The sequence below is a fragment of the Pocillopora damicornis genome, chromosome 11 (assembly GCF_964200805.1).
Source record: "Pocillopora damicornis chromosome 11, jaPocDami1.2, whole genome shotgun sequence".
NCBI classification, from domain to species: Eukaryota; Metazoa; Cnidaria; class Anthozoa; order Scleractinia; family Pocilloporidae; genus Pocillopora; species Pocillopora damicornis.
The window spans coordinates 21382246-21397102 of record NC_142680.1 but is presented as its reverse complement, the minus strand read 5'-3'; the positions used below and the strand labels follow the sequence as shown (position 1 = coordinate 21397102).

Here is a 14857-nt window from a genome sequence, read left to right as displayed (position 1 = left end):
AAATCAAATCAAAATTTGCCTTTGCTAAATTTCAAGTGTGCTGCACGTATCAGCACCCCCCGGGGAGCCCCTATATATAAGAGGGGGAGGATGCACGCCGGAATTTCGAAAATGACCCCTATAAAATTATAAAAGGTACCTGAGTCTTATCTGTGTGGGAGTGGCAACAACAGATATCTACCCCTATAAAGTACCAATTTAAACTCAAAAAAATTGAAAAATCCCAAAACTGAGAACTTCTTTATCGATGTGCTCTAGAGGCTCAAGTCAGATCATTAAAATCGTCCTAGTGCTTACTAAATGCTTATTTCAGGTATTATATTGAGCGAAAAACATCTTAAAAGGTACCAGCTAGGTCTCTGACAGTCCACTAAAGTTGGAGACACCATAAAAGGTACCAGATCACTGATTTTGACCCCTAAAAGGTACGACAAGCATCCTCACCCATTTCTGATCGCCTCCTCCCCCACCTCCCTCACCAACCCTGTCAGCACCTAAAAAAAAAAAAGATGTGATTTGCCAACTACGAGCTGTCAGTCTCATACCTCGTAAAATTCACGTAAAGTGGTTATTTACTTATAAAAACTTTAGGCACTGATCTGTCAGATTTTTATACTGACAAAATCTGTCCTGCTTCGAGGCAGGACAGCTGTACTTTTTTTGTTCGTCTTGAGATAATTTGGTAGGGATTAAAATAACTGTAGGTCTGCATTTGTTAAACAGACTATTCAAGTGCATCCGGAACTCGATCTGTGCACTTCTAGTGCATAAAGTATTCTTTTGTAACATAGCCAAAGATCTCGCGATGTCCACTGTTCAAGCCTTTTTCTCTTTTCAAAGAGGCATCAGAATTATTTTCATGACAAATGTGCAGTAAACTGCTTGCGTGTCATCCTTTATTTTCAAGGTGTCCGACCAGGTATGGCTGAAAATGGCACCTCGCTTTTATAGGAATCCTTTTGTTGTTGCTTCTTACTTCTTGAAATTATCACTTGAAATTCGCTCGGTAATGTAAAAAAAACAACAACAACAACGCGAGTAATACTTATATATCCAAATTCTTTCATCACAGGAAAAGTTGTAGAACCTGATAGCATCTTAGGGACGGACCATTAGATTTTTTGATGCAGGGGGGGGGGGGGTGTGTTGGGGTGTTGGGCAATAACCCCCGAAAAAATCGAACACGGGTTCAATGGAAGAAGATTGGTAAAAGACCCCCCCTCCCCCTCCCCGTATCAAAAATCTAATGGTCCGTCAATGAGGCACCTTTTTACATTATTCCAAAATGGGTTTCATTCCGGAATGAAATGAATTTCATGCCGCGTTCACATGCAAGATAATTTAAATTATAAAAACGATCGAGTAGTAAAAACAAGTATTTACGTCCTTTTTCTATGCTTCCCTCGCTCCAAAAGAGGATTCATACAGATATGAGTGTCGTACCGCGTTTACTTTACACAGGTACAAAAGGTCGTCCAGAATAAGTGTTTCGTTTTGGAATGAAAACCTCAATAAACTCATTCGCAAATGACTCGTTTCGAATAATTTTACTCTGGTATCATGCGACAACCGGGATGAACTCGTTCTTGAACAAAACTCATTCCGATATCATGTAAAAGGCCACAAAGAGTTTTTATTCCCAGAGCATCATGCTTTGCTTTCCTGCCAGAACACTATAAATTTCAATAGCGTTGAAGCAACAACCCGCTTTGAACTGCTACGCTCACAGGACAAAATTGCAAGAATCCGTAAACGGAAACGTGGCAGAAACATGTTAAACCGTTCTGGAAACACGACGGATAACCTGTGTTTCTGTTACCGGTTTCGTGACGTTTTCTCGCGTTTCCGTTGCTGCGTATACAACGGAACCGGACCACTTTTTGTGCATGTTAAACATAACGGAAACATGGAGTTGCATGTTTCCGCCACGTTTCAGAAATACGGAAACATGTGATTTCGTCCTGTGGCTGCCACTGAAACAACGATTAGTGACCACAAAAGCAACATACTGTAATAATGTCAATTCAACATAAACAAAAATCTTCATACAGGGTAAATATTCATTTGTGTTGGTATCAATTATTGCGTGACTAGCTTCTAATATAACTGGGATAGGGGAAAACACAACGTAAAACCTGAGCTCCCGGCAAAAAGAAAATTTTCACAGTAACTTTATAACCATCCTTTTGTCTTTTAAAAGCTAGAAGCTCAGTAGATTTTGTCATATCGGTCATTGTTAAAACTGTCTTTGTTTTGATGCTACTTTTCGACATAGAAAAAGTATGTCGGACAAAAATATTTACCAAAAAATAAATATTTCTTTGCCATCCTCAATAATGTCAGGGGATTAAGTTTAGTTGACAAAACAAAGGATTATGCCGACAGAAATACCGGAGGTCAAGTAAATTCGTTACATGAGGTCACACAACTCGGGTAATATTCAGAGTGAAAATTTGCATATTTGAGCTGTCCAACGAAAAAAATCATTTCGCAAAAACTAAAATGTATTTTTACAAAAAAACTACACCACAATAATTAGGACATATTGGGCTACAAAATATGAAAGTAGGAGAGAAAACGAATTTGGGTGACTTGCCGCCGTTTGTCTGATGCTTGTTGACATTAGCTCTTAATTGGCTTTTGATTTTGTGTCTATGTATCCCTGTATATCTATGTATCCCTATATGTATTTTGTGTCTATGTATCCGTTTGTCTGATGCTTGTTGACATTAGCTCTTAATTGGCTTTTGATTTTGTGTCTATGTATCCCTCCCATTCTCAAAACGGAAAAAAATATTTATTTTGCAACTGGGTAATATGTTGAGCTGATGTTTTTAACCATTTTCAATCACCTTTTTTTCAGGCTAGGATGACTTAAAAGAACAACTTTGTAAGAAGCATCAGTCTTCTCACAGTTGCTATGGCTACAGGAAGAAGTTCAATTAAAGTTCCATGTGAAAATGAAGACTTACCTGACAAAGAAAATGCACCAAATTTTGACGAGGACACTTTACGAGGTGAGCTAGGTTCAACTTCGGCTTCAGTAATTGTTAGAAAAATTTCTATTAGATCAGGATGAGTTTCAAGAATGCAAGCAGATGTGGAAAAGGATACATACACTGTATGACCACTTTAAAGGATATTTGGCCAGTCATGACTCTCTTCGATGATTACAATATGTTGTTCTTTGAGAAGATCTATGACAAAGAAACTTTTGCTATTTTCTTTTCTAACAGTTCAAAGCAATAACACAAAGTTATAATAAGTTAAGACTTTATTTGATCATCATATAACATCCATTGTGTAAGTTTGCATCATAGGTACCATAATCATCATCATCACCATCATCTTTCTTATTTAATGAAACACACTCACTTTGAAAGCTTCAACATTCCCTCCCTTCTCCTCGAGCAACCCACAGGTATTTGATCTTCATCCAAGCCAAAGAGGGTGGGGGGGGGGGGAAACTGTCCCATCTAATTTTCTAATACTTGACCTAATTTGAATATGGAGGTGTTTAAGGTAGATAGTGCACTTTCACTAACAAATGGCTCAGAAGAAATAAGGCTTCAAGATCTAGGTTTTTAAGCTTGGTCAATTAGTTTTTAAAGCTTGATCAACTAGTTGAAAGTCAAATTGCTAATTATTTCGCCTTTTACATAAAATTGTGTGGGGCATTTGAATATTTTATTAATTTTGCCCAGGGAATAGGAATTTTAGGAAACCTATCTCCAAAAATTTAAATGCCCAGGGGTTGGGTTTGCCTCAAGTTGAGTGATGCTTAACTCTCATCGTTATTCTTACCCATTTTGTCACCTACATCATTGGCATCATCATAACTACTGAAAATCTACAGATTTTAAATCTCCAGATCTTGGCAGCTCTGATTATACACTAATAATTATTAACTACGACCACAGACTTTGACACCTATTATTAATTTTTTTCGAATTATTTTATTTTTTCTTTGCAGCCACAGCTGATGTTTATAGGAATGAGGGTAATGAGGCCTTCAAGAAAGGAGATTTCATCAATGCTATTCATTTTTACACCAAAGGAATAAAAATGAACTGCAATGAGAAAGAACTGAAGGCCAAACTGCACAACAACAGGGCTATTGCACATTCTAAACTTGGTAAGATGATGAGAGCTTTAATAGGCATTTTTTTTCCATTTTGAAGCTATTGAGTTGTCAGTATTAGTTTTCTGAAAAAGGTGATAATTTTGAATGCATGCCCGGAAAAATTTACATCTTATCTTGGCCTCTCAAATATACAAAGAAGTAACCTCTTACCCCAGATATCAACGAGCATCACAAGTTTTTCTCAAAATTGTAGTAATGGTAGTTGGTTTGCAACATGTATGGCTAATCAGAGATATTTATTTCAATAACAGGAAATCACCAGGATTCACTAGGGGATGCAGAAGCAGCCATTGAGTTAAATCCAATTTTCTTTAAGGCAATTGTGAGAGGTTAGATATGTTAGCTGTACAATAATAATAATAATAAAAAAAGAACTCAACACTCTAAGGTTAAATGAGGTTAAATAGAGTTCAATCTTGTCTCAATGGACTTTAATTAAGAGGTCTAGACCACCCAGATGTACATTTGAATCCAGCTCTTGACTGCTACGCCATTACTTTCCATTAATCATGATGAGAATATTATTTTGAACGGGATGAAGAACTCGATGCGGAATGCAAAGCAAAATTTCAGCATGAATATTTTAGTTCCTTAAGTTCAATGAGTCACAGGTGTCAGATATGTTAAGAGCGTGTCCACGAGAGCACTGCTGCGAGTATCAGTCAGTTTGATCGACGGCTTGTCAATCAACAGAGGCAAATATACGACTGTGTTATTAGACTTTTCGATTCATCTAAATATTTTAAAATTTTGAGGTCAAATATCTCCCGTTACCAGAAAGCTACAACACTAATCCTAACTCCCCTTTATAACCCATCATTTCATCTCTGAAAATCATCAAAAAAATCTTTGGGCACTACCGTATTTTTATCTTGGATGCCTTTTAAAACTTGCGACTGTGACAAGTTTCTCTAAACTACACCTGTCACGCAATTCTTGCTCTAGGCGGTCACTTGACAAAATAAACCTACATTTTTTAGCTCTCTATACAAGATGATTGATCAAGAAAGGTGAAAAATGTGAAAAACGTTCGAGATTTTTGTAGGAATGGAAAATTTCACGTTTAGAGAGATGCATGTAAACGAAAAATCAAGGGGAAAATCGTAGCGTTTCTTTTTTCAGTCGTTTATTACTTTGAAGATTTGCTAAAATCAGCAGATATGGCTTTTATACGGCACAAAAACATTCATTAGTCTATAATATGATTGTTAATCATCATCATTGCTCATTTTATTTCATGCTGCGTGTTGGTTGATATTACTAATTGTTCCAGTGTGCTACAACTTCGGCTTTTACAGACGAGAAATTCTGCGCTCTCGCTCGAGAGCAAATATCAATAGTTCTATCGGACTAAAAACTGTGCCTCTATCCCGAAAATAAAATTAAAATAGTGTTGTCATTGTCACTTACCGCCATCGAACATTTCCATGCAGAACTCCGCTAAGCTAACATCTGTTGTGTGACCCGAAGACTGTTAGTAGGAATTATTCAAGCGCGTTGTTCATGCTGTCTGCTAGATAACAATTTCAGAATAATCTGCGGATCTCTATGATTATTTGCCTGCTTCGATCTTAAAATATCTGCATATTTTTTTAAGCATTCTATTACTACACATAAATCTACATCTCTTGCCGGCGTTTAATTGCGTGACTTGTAAAATTTCTAAATACGAATCTGAGTCAGTGGTAATTTGACGAGTAGCTTTCCTGCAAATTTCCCTTGATGAAATCCCAAGACATAGCCAGTTGTTTTCGTGAGCAAAGACAATAAACATGAGAGAAAAGTGAGATGACCTACCTTCTCCTGCAGTCTTCGTCTAAAATAAGGTCTCTCGTTATCTTCTGCCTTGTTCGGTCAGTTTCGAATTCTGAAGCTAGATCATTGGCATCGGCCTCTCCGTCCTTATTCATATTTACAGAGGGGGACCTCATCAATAAACCAATTTTTGTTACGGCAGATAACCGGCTGAAGTATCGAGCGATTTGCTGCTGTATCAACCGGTCAGTCTTAGACAACATTTCTGGCTGGTGTCGTCTCTTAAACTCGATATTTGGGAAATCACATTAGAGGCGGTTGCCTTACTAGTTTCCTCCCTTGTCCAGCACACGTCTAGGAGATAATTCTCTGCTTTCTGAGAAAAGGTGGCTGTTTTTTGTGTTTTCCAAAGAGCCCATCCCAAGTCCTCCTGGCTAGTTAGGGATTGTTCGTCAAAATTTTTACCTGAGGTCCGACCTCGAACGTAGCCGTCCCCTATAGAATGGCAAGCCGGTCTTAGTCCATTTCCTCTTGATCTTATCCTAGGCGGGATTTTTTTGTCGGCTTCACTGTGTTTGTCTTTGTCAGGGTACATTTGGATGGCAGCCAATGACTGAAACGTCTTGATACATCCTTCTTTTAGCAAGAATATCTCGCTTTCTTGTTCCGTCTATGACGGATTGGGTATAGTTCTCGCGATGACCCGCGTTCAGAAATCTGTGCACGTTGCTGATAAGCACCCGCTTCTACGACTAGTTTGCTGAAAGTTTCTAATGTGATGAGTCTAGTGAGACCCTGAGGTGCTTCAAACTGTGCCAGTTGGTCTGCGCTATAAACTTGTCGCAGTTCTTAAGTCAGAGGGAGGATCGCCCACCTCTATTTATGTGAGCGCCTCTACAATACCTGCGTATCCCTAGCAATCATATGAGATAAAGTTCATCTCAGTCACAAATCACCAGTTAGGAAAACTGATGTTCAGATAAGCGCTCTTCTTGCCCTTCTCCTTATTCATTGTCGACTCTAAGATAGCAGCTACAGTACGCGTTCTGTTTAGGTTTACAGTCACCTTGCCGCCACCAGAAAGACTCGCCACCAGCTTTGATTTCTTCTGCCATCTGCAGATTCATCTCTCTCTCACTTTATGTCTCCGATTTTTATGAGGAGGATACTGGCATTTACGAACCCGAAGGTCTGAATCTCACACCAAGTTGTGCACGATATTTGAGGTACATCGTGAAATTGCGGCCTTCGTAATCTCCAAATAAGCCAATACGCGCTAGAATAAGCTTCATCTCGGACGAAACGCATGTTTGGGATACATCGACGTCTCTCAAATGTTTTTTTTAAGCTGTATACCCACGAATTTAGAGGTGTGAGTTGTTGCCGTCCCTGGCCAGGGCGAGGAAAGTAACATTTGGTTGTACAGTTAGTTGCAAATGAACAAGACAACTGCACCATCTTGACTTTATCAATTCGAGTGTTAGATTGAATTGAGGGCTTTTTAGACACTCGATTTCTTGTATGGCATTACTATGAAGACGTAATACAACTGATACACCTACACTACATAGGATTAACAATGTCTGTTGCGCTGTTGCGAGAAGGAGGAAAATATCCCCGGAAGTGTACGCTCTTTTTAAAAAGAGTTTCAGAGACGTTTCAGAGATGTCTATCTTTGATAGGCTGTCACAAAAAAATGACCCCCACTTAAATTTACTTGGAAAAATGAACTTAACAACTGCTTGTTGAAAAAATTGGAATTCATTTGACCGATACGCCGGTTGTTTCAATTTTTCTTTTTCCTCGGGCTGCTATGAAACAGTTCATAAATTGACTAATGAACAAAGTGTTTTGAAATACCGTTCGGGATTTGCCTTTTTTTTCTGCGTGCAAATCAAGGGTAGACAAAGTTTTTAAAACATTTGACTTGAATTTCGTAGAGTTCACCTCGATAATTCTCGTCGGCCAGAGTCAAGACGCGCCAAGCTAAGCGACATCACCCTCCAGTAAAAAAATTTTCCAAAGAATAAACGTGGCGAGCGTGAGGAAACGCACTTTTTTTCATCATTGTGATCAAAGCCCAATGATGTACCTAAATTGGTACTTACGGTATCAAACCATTGATTATGACAGGGTGAGCTCAGTTTTTCTGTCGAGGTCGACGTGACTTCACATTAAAAGCATTTTTGACGAACAAACTAGTGAGCATCACTGCACGAACTGAGAAAGTAAAAACTTGTATTTATCTCCCACGCGTTTCGTTTGACAATAGTAGACTTCATCAAGGATTTTTTCAAGTAGGGTAAATAAGCTTGCTCATATACAAATAGTAAATAAGTTGTCTCTTTACTGTTGAAGTCAGTGGATAGAATACGCCAGGTGCGCCTACGGTGTTATACATGCGTGACATTTTCCGGACGTTACACGTACGAGTACGTGATCCGTTTAAGGGTCACAGATTTAGTGTAAATATTTCACTCCTCAACATTACCCAATGTCTCCAGTTTACAGAGGTCTTAGAACGTTTCATTATATGGAGTTGCCTTCTGCGGGTAGAAGACTACAAGCGAATTTCTCAGGCGTAATTGCCCTTGATTTCTCAATTGATGTTATCGCAAACACAGTTTTTGGGAGTCACGAGACAAAAAAACTTATCAGGACCTAGTTTCATGTTCTAATGGAAATAAATAGCAAATAAAAACACATTTTCTTGAGAAATAAAGTCACAAATGACGGGGGTTCTCCGAAACAAATAATGATAAAAAAAGATTTCAGTTCTGGTCAATATTGACTTTTCATGGCCTACTTCCAAATCTGAGGGAACGTGCTGAGGGAATAAAAAAAACATAAATGTGTGATAATGCAAGTAAGAGAATGAAAATACAAATAAAGAAAAGGGAGAAAACATAGGAACCCGTGTTGCAGCGTGCAGATATCTTTTGAACCAGACCTAGACACATAAGCCCGACACCGGCCAGAGAAACTCGAAAGAGTCCTGTATATGAACTAGCTCGCACGTGCACGCAGGAAAGGCCATGACAATCAGCGAAAATAATAGCAAATGCCGATGATATTTGCAGTCAAAAAACAACAAAATAAGATAACAGAAGGATTAGGAACTTTTTAGAAGTGTCTTCTTGAAAAAAAAAATAAACAATTTTTACTTCTCATAAAAGGTCACGCAGTGACCCTACAAATACTATTCCTATACGTGGAATTTCTTGATGGTGGAAAGTGGAAAAAACATTTTCCACCCTTATTTTCTGGAAACACGGCGTAGTTAATGAATTTATGAGGCTATTGATATTTAACAAATAGAGAAGCCTTGACTGTGCTCTGTTCTGTTATAAAGCACGCAGGAAGCGGCTAGAGCACGAAAGAAGTGTAGGGAGAAACACGAGAAGTAGTCGAGTGCTTCTTCCCACTTCTTGAGTGCTCTAGCCGCTTCCTAAGTGCTTTATAACAGAACAGAGCACAGTCAAGGCTTCTCTATTTGTTTTATAATAAAGAATCCGTTAAATTACCCAAGCATTACTTTCAATTTCCAAAACAAACTTTATTTCCAAAGCGAACAACAATGTCGTCAGCATGCTCTACACTCTCATAAAGCACGCTACAATAAGCCAATCAGAATCCCTGTTAGAATGGTTCAAATAATCTGTTTGGCTGTACAAGACTAAAGCTGTCAAAAGTGTCAAACCATCAAAGTTCAAAAACCATCAAAGTTCACATTCTAGGATAGTTTACAAACTAAAATAGTTCGGCAAGTCGAACTTAACACCTTTGCCTGAAGTTTTTGAGTCTCTAATACAGAATCTTCGAGTGAAATGTTCAGTGAACTTCAACCGAATTATGGCTCATAAAAACACGCGAGTTTTTTCCACATGATAAGGCAGAAAACAAACTGTTGAAGGCGAGTGTCTTTTGAATGAACGACAGCCGAATTCACCGGAAGATCGAAGATCGCTCGTGATGACAGCGCCGCAAAACTCGGTTGCAGTGGCTGATGTGAATTGCCACTCAACGTATCGGAAAGGATATCATAGCAAGCTCTTATTTTTTCACTCGAAGGGCGGCCGATGTAGTTTCTGAGGCTTGCGTTACTGTGATGACCGGAGATCGCCATGATAAGCGAGCCGCGATGAACTTCAGCATGATCATATTCGCTCAGACACCGTCATGATTAGTATGAATTTTAACAATTATGCCAGTTTGGTTATATTTTTTATCATTTCTGTTTTGTTCTGTTTTGTTTTTGAACACTGAACTTTATATACTATACGAGTGTTAGCTGTGTTTGATTTTTATTGCCGTACGTAAGCTTGCAATCTAACTGAGCGTGAAAATCTTTAAAACTCGGAATGTTTAATTTGTTTTTCCTTTGAGGATTTTCGTATCCGCTCACGTTTTAATAACGTAAATTACGGCGCCTGGTATGTTTACAAACCTTTGTTTGATTCTTCTGTTGCTACTTGCCGGCTCGCTTCAGTTTGGAAATTCCAATTATCGGAAAAAAGCTGAAAAGAAGTCCCGGAAAAGGTCGAACATAGTACAATTGGCAGATGACGTGACAGCTTTAGCTCAGCTCTATGCTCTATACTCTCATAGAAAACGCTCTTTCAACCAATGACAGCGCGCGTTATATGCGAACTTTCTTATAATTCCTAACAAATAAGGGGGGCAGAGTTTCCCGTCATTCGCGGTATGGAAAAGCCGAAGTTGTTACACTCGGAACTTGTACGTCAACAAGCAGGCGACATGTGACCTTAAAATCTCCTCTCCTGTTAAAGTTTCCTTATTGTAAACTGTGCGATAATGATAATAGACGATCAAAGTATAGGCTAATGAATTTTTTGTTCTGTACAAGAGCCCTATGTCCTGATTTTAGCAAATCTTCAAAGTAATAAACGACTGAAGAAAGAAACGCTACGATTTTCCCATTGATCTTCCGTCAACATGCGTCTCTCTAAACTTGAAATTTTCCATTCCTACAAAAAATCTCGAAAGTTTTTCACAGTTTTCACCTTTCTTGACCAATCAACTTGTATAAAGAGCTAAAAAATGTAGGTTTATTTTGTCAAGTGACCGCCTAGAGCAAGAATTGCGTGACAGGTGTAGTTGAGAGAAACTTGTCACAGTCGCAGATTTTAAAAAGTATCCAAGGCAAAAATACGATGGTGCCCAAAGATTTTTTTGATGATTTTCAGAGATGAAATGATGGGTTATAAAGGGTAATTAAGATTAGTGTTGTAGCTTTCTGGCAACGGGTGATATTTGACCTCAAAGTTGTCAAATATTTAGATGAATCAAAAAGTCTAAAGACACTATCGTATATTTGCCTCTGTTGATTGACAAGCCGTCGATCAAACTGACTGATACTCGCCGCGGCCATTAATTAAGGATGTTAAAATATGTGTGCAAATCTTCAAAGTAATCAGTTAAATACCATCGCAGTGAGAGCTTCATACATTTTACCTATTTGAAGCGATTTCCTTGGTGAAAACCAAGAAAGAGCGGGGGGTGGTCTATCTCCCCCTGGAAAGAACCAAAACAGAAATCAGGCTGTTTTTTGGAGTTTTAAGGTAGACCCTTTAAACTGACAAAGTTTCATTGAAATCGGTGAGATGGCATGTAGCACGACTGCCCGGTGCTCTCGTGGACACGCTCTTAAGTCACTATCTAGCTGTTTTAAAAAGAAGGATCAGGACTTACCTAACTTTTAGTGTTTTTGAGGGAGTTGTTGATCCTAATTTAAGTGTTCTTAGAAGTTTCAGTTGTCTGTAAGGCTAAATAAATCTAGCTGAAACCTAATAGGGCCTGTTTATTCTTTTCCGTTTAGTTTTTTGCATTGTTTTGCTTTGTCTTTTTTTTTTTTCTTCTGGTCTGTAATGATTTCAATGGTTTCAGGTTCTTTTCTCAGAATTGAGCTACAGTAATAGTATGCTTCTTTGTGTTGTTGCCTACAGGAGCCACTGCTTGTGTTGAATTGAAGAGATTTGAAGAAGCAATCAATTGGTGTGATAAGGGACTAGCTGTATCCTTTGAAGGAATCTTTCATTTTTAACCGTGGGTATAATGGAAAAAAGTTTCCATAATTTGATGTTTCAAGGGAGAAAATACAAAGAAGGGTATTAATTATGATGGGAACTTGTCAGCTCATATGCTTTAAGTGTGTGTGATTAAAAACATAGAAGAAGTTATTACCTCATGACTTATTAATGAAATTACTCCTTTTAGCCAATTTGACTTAGTTCTACTATCCATGCCAATAACTGGTAGATTAGTTTACATAACCCTTTAATTTCCCAGACCAAATTTGTAATTATCCTTACTGTCAACCATACAATTCTTGTAATGTTAGTACAGAGAATTCACTATTGCATCAACTAACAATTTTAAATTGATATATCTTTTTTACTCTCAACACTTATCTGATTGATATTGTATTGCTATTGTAAGGAGAAATTCTCTTTTGGTCACTCATGGGAGTTAAAGGGTTAGAAGACTAAATTTTATCCAGTTTATACATAGTACTTGAGTAGATGATCTCTCTAAAATAAGCCAAAACAAAAAGCTCGGTAATGTCTACATTACTTATGCAGATTTACTTATTTGTGTTATAGACTCATTTCTTCCACTGCTGTAAAGCATTCGTCAGATGTTAAAGCTATATTAATTTAGAAATTAAGCAAGTGCTGCTCAGTTTTTGGAAACTAGGGATTAAATCTAGGTATTGCGCGTTAAATTTTGAGGCTGCACACAGAAAAAAAACATTTTTTGAAGTGTAGATTTACTTCATAACTGACTTTAAGACTGAATGTTGATAAATCCTCTACCTTTCATGCAAAGCCCTCCTAATGGGCCATTTTATAGTTGTGTACTTAGTTGCCAAGCCTTTGATTTGGAGTGAGGCTGAAGGTGACCTTGTTGTGATAGAGACCAGTATCTAGAAACGATAATAACAAAGTAGTTTGCATTTAAAAGGCAGCAATGTTTTTATCATAACAAGGTCACCCTTAATCATGGCTCTTGTTCAGGGGTTTGGGAACCAAGCACGCAAATGTTAAAACGGACTGTTCCATATCAATATAATCAGAAACATAATCTTTTTTGTTTTTTCCACATTTTTAACCCTTAACATAAAAAAGATTGACAAAAACAATAGGATCTTCTTGTCATTAAGACTTCAGTCTGTCAGTAAAGTGAGAGACAAATCCATGGAGGAAAAAGATCCTATTAGTCATGACCACGGTAGTGCAAGTTCAGGTGATGTTAAGAAAGTCATAGATCTCCATAATCAGAGAGAAGAAGCCATAGAGTACCAGAACATACATCTTAAAAAAGCTAAAGAAGTAGGAGACAACCATGGAGAGGGTAAGGCTTATGGCAATCTTGGCAATGCTTATCACCGTCTGGGTGATTTCAAAAAAGCCATAGAGTACCACAACCTACATCTTAAAATAGCTAAAGAAGTAGGACACAAGCATGGGGAGGGTAACGCTTATGGCAATCTTGGCAATGCTTATGGCCGTCTGGGTGATTTCAAAAAAGCCATAGAGTACCACAACCTACATCTTAAAATAGTTAAAGAAGTAGGACACAAGCATGGGGAGGGTAACGCTTATGGCAATCTTGGCAATGCTTATGACCGTCTGGGTGATTTCAAAAAAGCCATAGAGTACCACAAACTACATCTTAAAATAGCTAAAGAAGTAGGAGACAAGCATGGGGAGGGTGGTGCTTATGGCAATCTTGGCAGTGCTTATCTAAGTCTGGGTGATTTCAAAAAAGCCATAGAGTACCACAACCTTCATCTTAAAATAGCTAAAGAAGTAGGAGACAAGCATGGGGAGGGTAACGCTTATGGCAATCTTGGCAATGCATATCACCGTCTGGGTGATTTCAAAAAAGCCATAGCGTACCACAACCTACATCTTAAAATAGCTAAAGAAGTAGGACACAAGCATGGGGAGGGTAAAGCTTATGGCAATCTTGGCAATGCTTATGGCCTTCTGGGTGATTTCAAAAAAGCCATAGAGTACCACAACCTACATCTTAAAATAGCTAAAGAAGTAGGAAACAAGCATGGGGAGGGTACCGCTTATGGCAATCTTGGCAATGATTTTTTTTTTCTGGGTGATTTAAAAAAAGCCATAGAGTACCACAACCTACATCTTAAAATAGCTAAAGAAGTAGGAAACAAGCATGGGGAAGGTAACGCTTATGGCAGTCTTGGCAATGCTTATCTTAGTCTGGGTGATTTAAAAAAAGCCATAGAGTACCACAACCTACATCTTAAAATAGCTAAAGAAGTAGGAGACAAGCATGGGGAGGGTGGTGCTTATGGCAATCTTGGCAATAATTATCACTGTCTGGGTGATTTCAAGAAAGCCATAGAGTACCACAACCTAGATCTTAAAATAGCTAAAGAAGTAGGAGACAAGCACGGGGAGGGTGTCACTTATGGCAATCTTGGCAATGATTATTTTAGTCTGGGTGATTTCAAAAAAGCCATAGAGTACCACAACCTACATCTTAAAATAGCTAAAGAAGTAGGAGACAAGCATGGGGAGGGTAACGCTTATTGCAATCTTGGCAATGCTTATGGCCGTCTGGGTGATTTCAAAAAAGCCATAGAGTACCAAAACCTACATATTATAATAGCTAAAGAAGTAGGAGACAAGCATGGGGAGGGTCACGCTTATAGCAGTCTTGGCAATGTTTATTGGCATCTGGGTGATTTCAAAAAAGCCATAGAGTACCACAACCTACATCTTAAAATAGCTAAAGAAGTAGGACACAAGCAAGGGGACGGTGTTGCTTATGGAAATCTTGGCAATGCTTATGACCGTCTGGGTGACTTCAAAAAAGCCATAGAGTACCACAACCTACATCTTAAAATAGCTAAAGAAGTAGGAGACAAGCATGGGGAGGGTAGCGTTTATGGCAATCTTGGCA

General features: G+C 38.3%; 1 protein-coding gene and 1 long non-coding RNA gene across 2 annotated transcripts in view; one reads left to right on the top strand and one right to left on the bottom strand.

Annotated features, from left to right (window-relative positions):
* Window positions 1-14857, bottom strand: part of LOC113684431 (uncharacterized) — a 177738-nt gene that overhangs the window by 136891 nt on the left and 25990 nt on the right. The window lies entirely within an intron of this gene.
* On the top strand, window positions 3978-4533 carry LOC149038204 (uncharacterized). Its single transcript, XR_016181066.1, has 2 exons — window positions 3978-4135; window positions 4396-4533. It is a non-coding gene; the product is annotated as an uncharacterized LOC149038204 (long non-coding RNA).